Below are 10,787 nucleotides of genomic sequence, written 5' to 3'. Positions count from 1 at the left end.
GGTAGGTCAATCAAATTTCGGGCTAATAGCACTCGGCTCCTGATCTCTGCAGCGGACTGATCCTAGCTTCTCTAACTGGTTAAACCGTAAGTGCTTTTTTTGTCTCCACCGATTAAACTCCTCCGTTCGCTCAGTTATTAATTATTAATTGCCACAAGAAAGTTTGAGGCCTATTTATTTTTAGTTTAATAAATTTATTTTTGGTGAAGAAGGTTTTGTTTTACTTTTGCTTTTCATTTTACTTTTCTTTAGTTTAATTCCCCCCACGCTTTCATCACAGCGCACTCTGCTGATTTTGCTGTACATGGGCTTTGGAAACTGCGAGCCATTTCCCGGACTTAAGGTGAGTTTAGGTAACCGAAGTCCGTCGCAGGATAGAGCAAAGCTGACAAGCGATTCATGACTCGAGGAAGTTCGAGGTGTCCAAATTTCTGAATACACTGCTATGAACGATTGACTTTTCGCCCCGGAACAGGACTAGAATTGACAAGAACACCCAGAGCTGCACTGCTTCCATTTGCTCGAAAACTCTGCCATTGGCCTTTGGACGATTCGTCCTCTAAACCTTTTACAAATGAGTGTAGATGTGCTCTACTATCTCCAGATGGGCGTGGAGTGTGGAGAAGGCGAAATGAAAGGTGTGAAGCTTGTAATTCTNTCATTATATTTTTTTTCTTTCAGGTATGTCCACGTCCTCTACCTCCACTTTCAGGTAATGAACATTGGCTATATATTATATTATATATATTATTGTAATGTTTTATTTTTTCAGTCAAAAATTCAATTATTATACCAAAAAAATCTAAAACTTTGATTAATATATAAAAAATATAATCAAATCAAGTTATATTACGAGCGGGTGGAATTTTTTGTCAGTGTATTTTCTTCAAGTCGTGACGAGAGGTCAAGAATGAGGTAGTTTAGAAAAATGTTCGACAACGCAAAAACGCTGGATCGAAAGGGCCGAAATTTTGACAGTGCATTCCTATAATGACATGAATAGCCTCTAAGAAAGGATTTTTTGAAATTCCATCCCCTTCTTTTATATCTATATTTATACATGTACAACAGTTCCGTGACTGACTGAGACCAAATCCTTTTTTGGATTTTTTGAAATACCATCCCCAAAGAGGTCATACCTACAATTTTCTACCATGTATAGACCGAAGCGAACTGAAGAAGAGAACAATTTGAAAAACGAAACATTATTACAGAAAGCCGTACTAGCACTCTGCATGCGAAGTCGCGGTTGAAACCTAGTACTTTTATTGGCCGAAAAATATTGACTTCTCTCATTTTTCGATTTAAGTGGCGTACTTCTATTCGAAAAAATTCTAAAAATAAATTCGATCAGATGTCCCAATATGTTGGAAATAAAGATCAAAAGTCCGATAGTAAACGGGAAACGATATGTGCCGGTAATTGTACAAAACCCTCCAGGCAATAATTCTCCGAGTAATAGACGGTTGAATAGACACAGTTAATTTGAAACTAACCGACGAAAAACTAACACCATATAATGAAACGATGTTGTAAAAAATAATTGCAGAAAGCGCTGTTGGAAAGCGAGTAATGGCTAAGAGGGTAGTCAGACTTAAACCGTAGACAATGGCTGGGAGAGGCCATTAGCGCAGGTGGAACCCGTCCAAATAGATAAGGACTGGACTTTATCAAGTCCTGAATGGGTTATTCTCATCCTCTATCTGTTCACCTGACTTTCCCCTATTGTGTTTCCTTTAATCCACACTTATAAATTAGCCTGGGTTTGGACCGACCACAAAATCTGTTTTCTTAAACGACTTTGTACAATCAGCACTTGATTTTATTTTTGTCTGAGCTTATTGATATCAACTTTTGTTCAATTATTTGGGAACTTACATGAATATCAACGTATAATTCGACATAATATATAATTAGAAAAAAATCGCAAATTTTAATATACCTTATAAAAGGATATTTATGAGATGAAATGTTGAGATGAAAAAGTTGGTGCTACGAGCGGGATTCGAAAAAACCGAAGGTCGTGGGTTCGAATCCCGCTCGTTTCATCTCAACCAAGACCTTACATAAAAAGATTAATTAATTGAAATAAGTAATTTGGTCAATTAGACAACTCAACATAAATGGATTAGTGTTCCATATATTTTATAGTTTCATCAAAGGTATGTTGCGCAGCGGCGCAGTGCATCCTTCTAGAAAGTCACTGCATAACTTTGCTTCAGTTTTTGACTGTGTGGGCCATCATCTTTGACGTTTGAGCTATGTAGACTCTGACTATCTACTGTGCCGCACCAAGTTACAGTTTTGCCCTCTTCTGCAATGGACCCGAACTGCAACTATTCACGTATGAGGTGCCCCACAACAGAACAGTAGAAATAGTTATGCTGGAGTATGTATGTCGTGTTTAACTATTAAAATTCTTAAATATTATCCCCAATCAATTCGGATTCAACAAGCCAACTGTATTGTCGACACCATCGCCCACCTCAATTGTGTTTAAGCAATGCTGCCCTGATATTTTCCTTGACATATCCCAGGATCGTGTAAGGCACGAGGGTCTGTCGTGGAAGTTGAAGGGCATCCTTCCATTTACACACTATCTTATTCTCAAATCCTTCCTAATAAACTGATACTTCCAAGTAAACCAAGGCACCTCTTCCTCTTCTATTTTTCCCCGGCGTTGCCCAGGGAAGCACACTTGCTCCTTTACTTTACTCCTTCTTTACAGCTGATTTCACATTATATTCCGACGCTTTAACATTCACAGTACCGATAACACGGCATCCTCTCCCCAAACGTCGATCCTGTTACTTCTCTTCAAATCCGAACCTCAAATTACAATTTCATTCCATATATAGCTTCGACAGTGGAGAGTCAATGTAAACAATCAAAAATACATATTTTTCAATCTTAAACGTAAAATTGACTATTCATACGTCACCCCAATTCCTCCAGAGAATAGTATACGACATCTTAGATTTTACTCGGTCAAATGACTTTCGTAGAAACCACACACCCGACTAAAACAAACTCACTGTAACCTTAGACCTAACCTGTCATTACTTAATAAAACAAACTTTTACATAACCCAATCACCTCAGTTTGGACCTTCGTACGGAACAGCCAAGCGTTCCAATTTCTGCAATCAAAAATCCTTCGCACGATGATGCTCCATTCTAAGTCACCAAATATACAAACCACTCCGGTTTCAAAATACCCTACGTCCCAAACCTGGCCCAGTCCCGCTACAATGAATAACCTGTCCGGCTCACTTCCTTCCAACCATCATAGAAGACTGAAGCGCAGGCGGCTTCGTGACCATCTAGTTTTGTAACTTCGCCAATTCGATGAACTGCTGTTGACTTCACGCCATAATGGCCAACTACGGCCGCTTTCACTCGGTGGTAGCCGTTCAAATCAATCACGCTAGACATGTAAATGTGCATACAATATTGTGTATATGCATGTGTATATTTTAAATAATATAATTTTTGTTGTTTCATTTTGTATGCAGTTGTAAAATAAATAAAGCTAGTAAAGTGAAGAGCTTTTCCCATAAGTGGCACCCGGTGCATTTCGTTTCAACCCATGCGCTTCCAGTGTCGCACACCTCATTTCGACCATTACATGTCAAAGAGAATACAGATCAACAGACAATGTCCGAATTTCGAGTATTACCGTGCATCTTTGTGATCAATAATGGATCTTGTAATCGGCAGGGATGATTAGGGTAGGTAGAGATCGTTAGAAGTGAATAGGGATGCATTATGATCTAATGATTTGCTAATGCGAATTTCTTAAGGTGGCCATTCACCATCGCTCCAAGCAGTCCAAAAGGAGCGACGCCGTTCCAAAAACCGCGTCAATGGCAAAACTAAACTAGCGTGCCCGGCTGTGCCGAATATTCGACCGGTACAAACTCCATCGCACCATTCCAAATATCTACGGCGCGACGACGGCATGGCGCGTTCGTGAATGGGAAAACTTGGCGTGGAGGGTGAGGATTTTGGCGCGCTGGCCTGGTCGTGAATGGGAAAGCCCTCGTTTTTTTGGCGCAATCTCCGTCTTTCTGTCACTGAGCAAACATCTCCGTCGTACATTCTCAAAAAGTCAAAATTACTTTATTGGTAATGACATCCAATCGAGATTTTATTGTTGAGGTGATTGAATTGTATGAAAGTTTACCATGTTTATAAAAGTGGTGGACAATGATTATAATACCGCATCTCTCATTGCATTTGTATCCTTTGTTTTGAAAACGTCGACCAACTGGTTGAGGATCGAGAGTGGCCGTCAAAGACCATCCACGAACAACAACAACAAACTCTGTACGACATCCCGTTGAAATTCCCGCCCACACCCAACTGAGCTACGTTGAAAAGGTAGGTTCTGGGGAAAATTACAGTCTTCGTACCTTTTATTTCGCCTTCTTCACACTCTTTCCCGCCCATCGGGAGATCGTAGAGCAAATCTGCAGTTATATGTAAAAAGTTCAGCAGTCCGATCGTCCAAAGGCCAATGGCTGAGTTCTCGAGCAAATGCGAGCCATGCAACTCTGTGTTTTCTGGTCAATTCTGATCCTCTTACCCTGGGCGTAAAGCCACCAGTCCATTCTGATTTAATATTCTTCGAGCAGTGCGTTCAGAAATTTGGACACCTCGAACTCCCTGGAGCTGATGAATCGCTTGAACAACAAGGTGCCGGTCTCGAAAATTTCTCAAAGTTAAAAACCGGTCATCCTATGATTCTGTTACTCTAGGGCGTCCAGAGCCGGGCCTTCTATGGTAGGACCCAGTTTCTCAAAAATGTCCAAGACTCGAACTCCGACAGTAATAGCCGCATATCTGATGGAACGTCCATCATCAATAAGTGCCACACCACGCGCAACATCCTCAGCACTAACTGGCATTTTAAAAAGTTTAAAAATTGAAATTAAGAAAACAAAGATGAAAAGAAAACTTCGTATTGCTTCAGATTTCAAATGAGACTGTATTAACATTTTAAAATCCGTAAAAAATAAACCCTGTAAACTCTTTTGTCTTTGTTTTAAATTAAGAGAGTTGATACAAGTGAAAATGGAAGGGGAATTTTTTTTGCCCTCGGCAAGGTTGAGCGAGGCCTGGAAGGTGGTATTTGGAAGCCGAAGGAGGCCCAGCCAGGGCTCATCGGGGAAACTGGCGAGCAGCGGCCAAAAGTAAGGAAGCTCGAGCTGGCAAAAATTAATAAACAGGTGATTGTGATTTATTTAATTATTTTGGAACTTTTACTCATCGTCATGAAGTGGAGGGTTCGCGTGTGCGAAGAGAGAACCGCTCTGGAACGAGAAGGAAAAGAGGTTCTAACATTTAATTTATTTTATGAGATTGATTTCCTGACTTGTTTTTAGTTTTATTTTTTAAGAGACTTGTTTTATTTTATTTTTCATTTTGTTCACAATACAGAGAACATTGATTTTTTACTTTCCTGTTGTTGTTTTTTTCTTAGTCTGTTATATCACTCCGAATGTTTCACTGTTTTCCGGAAAAAATATAAAAACAGTGTGGCGCCCGATTATTTTACTTTTGGAGAGGAAGCGGCCACAGAAAAAAATCTCTATTGAGCCCCAGGTACCCGACGACCGGGTGAATTGCCAACCTCTAACTGATATTCCCAATTTTAAACATAGCATAAACAAATATTTACTGTTAAGACAATGAAACAAATTAAGGACATAATTTTCTTTTATCGTGAAAATGAAAAAAAATCAATTGGGTGGAATTTTTTGCCTGTCAGTGTAGATGTTTGCTCAGCATTACATACATCTATCGACTAAGTCCTGTTGCATGTGTGTGATGACGAGATGCGAAGCTGTTCAAGATATTGAGTTGCATGTCGGCACTGCGCTACGCTGTCTGGAGTAGTCAATTTTAATTATATTTTTACTCAAAAAGCTATGAACTTGTGTACGCTTACAGCGATATCGTGACAGAGACGGCTCCCCCCCCCCTTGAAGACCCCCAGCACAGCCAGGATGCACATTCTGATGGGATTTCACAGACTTCAAATCTACTATTACATTGACGAATTTTCTATCCTGGTCTTATAAGTCCAAAGTGATGTTTTACCTGAGTCCTTACATTGTGGGAGAGCGTACTCATTTGGGGGAGGGTGTTGTCAGGGTCATGATTAACCAATTGACTCCCCTGACATAATCCCCTGACGTTCTCTCTTATCACTGAGGCCTGGCCTACGGATTGTTCTAGGGAAAAAAGAAACAAAGTAAGCTGGACATCCGTATAGAAAAGTGCCTTTTAATTGAATAAGGATAGGGTAAGATCAATTACTTTATTAGCTCTCTATATTTTTCTTTTGGCCTTGCACATTACCTTTTCCTCCTTATAAAAGATTTAATTAATTTGGAAACTCATTTCAAATATAAAATAGTAATTTTAATCAATGGAAAATTTTGTTTAATAAACGTTAAAAAGGAGAATTGATTTTATTTTATTTTCTTTTAAAAACCCTGATTTGAAACAGGGGCCCTTGTCACAAATGTCCAAGATTTGATCTGAAAACTGGATCTTCTTTTTCGTGGTTGATCAACTAAAAAATATGTTGTTTTTGCATAATTAGTATCAGTTACTATTTTTTCAAAATAATAATTAAAAGATAATTAATAATTAAATTTTAAAATAATTCAAATGGGCGTAGTTTGTTCATGTTTCTAAGATTCTTAATATTCTCTCTTCCTCCTCCTACCCTTCGAGCGCTCTCTCCCTCCCTTTTCTTTTCTTCTCATCAATCACGATGCCAACAAAATCAATAAGGTGTTTAAAACCTTTTCTTTGCTCTGCTTGTTTCCACTGGATAAAACGAAAAGAAATGTTTACTATAAGTGAAAGCTTTCGGAGAGATCGAGTAATAACGGATATCCAAATAACTGGAAGGAGGGTTTCTCGAACGACATTACATTTCCAGCTTTATGTTCGTGTGAGTGTGTGGGATCAAAGGATGAATCTCGGAGAAATAGCAAAGAGACCGAGGAAAACAGCAATCTCGTGCTTCCGTTTAAATTTTGAAATAACCATTGTTCCAATTAAATAGGCAGTCTAATTAATTTCCCTTTCCGTTCATTCGAAAAATATCCTTTGACGTTTTAAAACCAACTTTGCTTTTAGCCAGTATAAAATATGGAAAGTGCAATTTTTCCAAGATTTACGACAGTTGCTATACGAAAGAATCTCAACGCACTTCTGAGTTCAAAACTTGATTAAAATTCTACAAGAGCCCTAGCAATTTAAGGTGAATATAATTTATTTACCATCTTCCATGATGCTCGTTTTTCATTGTTTCTCGAGGCATTCGAGCTCCAGCCAGATAAATGATGTTTACTGCTTTTGGAAAGGCGATCTCATCTCTCAGCGATGCAATATCTTTATACTCGGACCCCAGGCCGGCGAAACCGAGCGGAGACACCTAACAGGTTTATGCCCGGTATAAATCTGCAAGAGAGAAAAACGGATACAATTGTCTCCTACGGCTCGGCGACGGCGCTGGACCGAAATAAAACCTATTTTTATTGTTCCCTTTGGGCCTCCCTGGAACAATAGATGACAGATTTGCCGGTCCCGAACAACACCGTAATTCGGCAATCAGGGCTCTTCTATGTTCATTGACGGCTTTTCGTTTAGGTAGAGGAAACAAACTTTTTATGGCACTTCATAAACGTTTAACTACATTAGCCGACCGATGGACCTATCAATCAATCCGCCCTCACGCAATTTGATTGAATCTTTTGAAGGAATCAGCTCAGGCATTTCTACATTTGCACAAGTTTCTTTTTAAATTTATTTGTTTTACATCTGTATACAAAACGCAAACAAAAATGAAGAAATGGAAGATTTGTTTTATCGAACATCCTGAAAATCCGTCGTGATTGCATCATTATCAAAGCATTTGTTCCAAAAAACGCCAAATATTGTCATACCCCGGGGGTGACGGTGTTTTTGAAACAAAGCCCATCTGTACGTATGTCGGGAACTTTTACCTTACACTGACCATTTCATTTGTCGCCGAGAATCAAATACACGACATTTGAAAAAGGAGGGAAAATTCAAAAGGTGGGGTTGAGATGGGAAGTTAGTGCTCGACTGGATCGAGGTCACGATAGCTCAAGTGGTAGAGTAGCGGTGTATCAAGCCGAAGGTCGTGGGTTCGAATCCCGCTCGTGACACTGACTTTTTTATCTTAACTAAAAACCTTAATTGAATGATATTAATTGGTCAAGCGGACCACGAAAACTAGTGAATTTACTAAAATATTTAAAAATCTATTCAAAAATAAGTAAAAAAGGAGAGGAATCAAACAAGCATCATTTATCGATTCTTGATTTTCAAAAGGTTGCTGGTAAATTCTCTATCGATAATTACTAGAAATAAATGTCCTTAATTTCGCTTTAGCTCATAAAATAAACGGAAAGAAATTTTGTGATTAGTCAAGCACAAAATTCCAAAGATTCAATTTTGTATAATTGCGGTGAACCAACTACAATTTGGTAAATTGGCATATTCGATTATCCAGTTAGCCAGAGTGTTAGCCAGCGGGTGTTTCCAGGCCAAATTATCCTCCAGCCTAAGCTGGTAAATCTATCTAGGTTTATTAGCTAATATAGAATATGCTACAGTGTTATTACTGAACGCCTGCTCGATGATAAACTGGATACAGCTGTATTTTATGCCCATTGAAATACACTGATGGAATTGGATCAACCCTGTGGGTTTCTGCTTTATTTGAACCGAAAAATTAGTCCACATTCAATGCACTACTTGTTTTACTGAAAAAACCTTTCTAATGTATATTTGGTCTAAACTTTCTAAAACCTTTCTAATTTTCTCACGGGGAATAAATTCAATTTCTGTTGAATATATTTAACCATATTTTAAAAAGTGAATAAATTCAAATGTAATAGAAATTTATTAATTGCAGTCCATTTAATAAAGTTCAAAGTTCGTCTGAAGAGTAAGTTTTCAAATGTAAATTGCAGACCATTCAGTGTGGAATTAGCTCAATTGAGTATATATAATTTAAATCAAGTAGAAAATATTTATCATTCAGTTGCAATTCGTCACATTTTTAAATCCGAGTTCCAAGTGGTATTTTGACATTTTCTTACGAATTCCGACGGATTTTTGGTTTAGGAGAAAACTCGGCCAATTTAGCGAGGGGGGTTTTCCATTCCATTTGAGCTCTGACGAAAACACGGTCTTTCAGGTCCGAGATTAAGGAGGTCAACAGTATCGACACGATGATCATGTCAGCAGTGTAAATGGCGATTGTAACGTGACGAAGGAAGGCGGGCGATTACAAGGAGGGCGTAGAAGGACCATTTATTATTTATACCTACACTTTTTAAATGTCTCATTAGTTTTATCCACTTCAATTTGACAGAAGTTCACAATTCTGAATAGAATCAGGCTGTTTATTTAAAAATTTTCGTTATGAACGGTAATATTTCCATAAACGCTTTGGGTCGTTTTCTCGCATTTTTGATAACGAGCAATAAACTTGAATTTACGGCGATTTCTCCCTTTATCGAGGGTAAATTAAAATTTCCATATCAGACCACAACGTCTTACTCCCACACGTTCAATCCACAACAACAAATTTGATCAAAAATCGACGTTTTTATTTACTTTTTATGCGAATTTTATCGCCGGCCGTTTTTAAAGAATCCCGGCAATTTTGATTGCTGTACCCCGTGACGTTAATTTTAATAATAATATTCTCCATCACGGAAAGCCTATTTGCATTTCCGGATGCGTTTATATTGATAAGGACGATTTGCATAAAGACTACAAGCACTAGATCTTGGATAGTAACCGTACAAATTCTAATATTTCCTAGCTATTCAAAATGAAAACGCACACTTTGCGTACTAACTTAACTCACGACAGCATGGAAATAGAGAGAGAGAGAGAGAGAGAGAGAGAGAGAGAGAGAGAGAGAGAGAGAGAGAGAAATTTGATTTGGCCCTGGGAACAGGTTTCCTTAAGGACTACAATAAATAATACAAATATAAAACACCACTCTGATTTTAATATCTCTGAGGAGCGCGTTCCACAATTTGGCGGAATAGATTAAAAATGATTTTGGGTATGTGGATATGCATATATATATATATATACTGAGGGAGAGAGAGAAACATTAGTTTGTCCTGTGAACAGGTTTCCTTAAGAACATCAACAATAAACAATACAAATATGAAACAGCTCTCTCAGCGATAGAAATTCGAAATGGAATGACTAAAGTAGAACAATGTAATACCAAATAAAACAAAATAAAAAACAAAATGAATTTATATTATATATATATTTTTTTTCTTCTTTTTTTTTATACAATTGTCAATGTTTTGCTCAGTAAGGTGATTTTGTAAGATGTAACCATATACTGCGTTTTTAAATGTTTGTGGGTTTTTTGTTTTAATGTCAGTGGGAAGAGGACAGGATCAATTTACAGGGATAGATTAAAAATTATTTTTGGGATGTGACAGTCCTATATGTAGGCATATAAAAATCTGAATCAAAACCCCTGCTTAATGTCAATTCAAGCTGATGATTACATATTATACATTAAAAATATATTGAGAGAGAGAGAGAGAGAGAGAGAGAGAGAGAGAGAGAGAGAGAGAGAGATATAGAAAAACTTGGTTATGTCTTAGGAACTAATTCCCTTAAGAACATTGACATAATGACATAAAGCAATACAACAAAAATGAAATAATACTAATCAATATATAACAGTGTTCTAAA

The sequence above is a fragment of the Cimex lectularius genome, unplaced genomic scaffold (assembly GCF_000648675.2).
Source record: "Cimex lectularius strain Harlan isolate CLEC.00 unplaced genomic scaffold, Clec_2.1 scaffold112, whole genome shotgun sequence".
Classification (NCBI taxonomy): domain Eukaryota; kingdom Metazoa; phylum Arthropoda; class Insecta; order Hemiptera; family Cimicidae; genus Cimex; species Cimex lectularius.
This window is presented reverse-complemented; position numbering follows the sequence as displayed.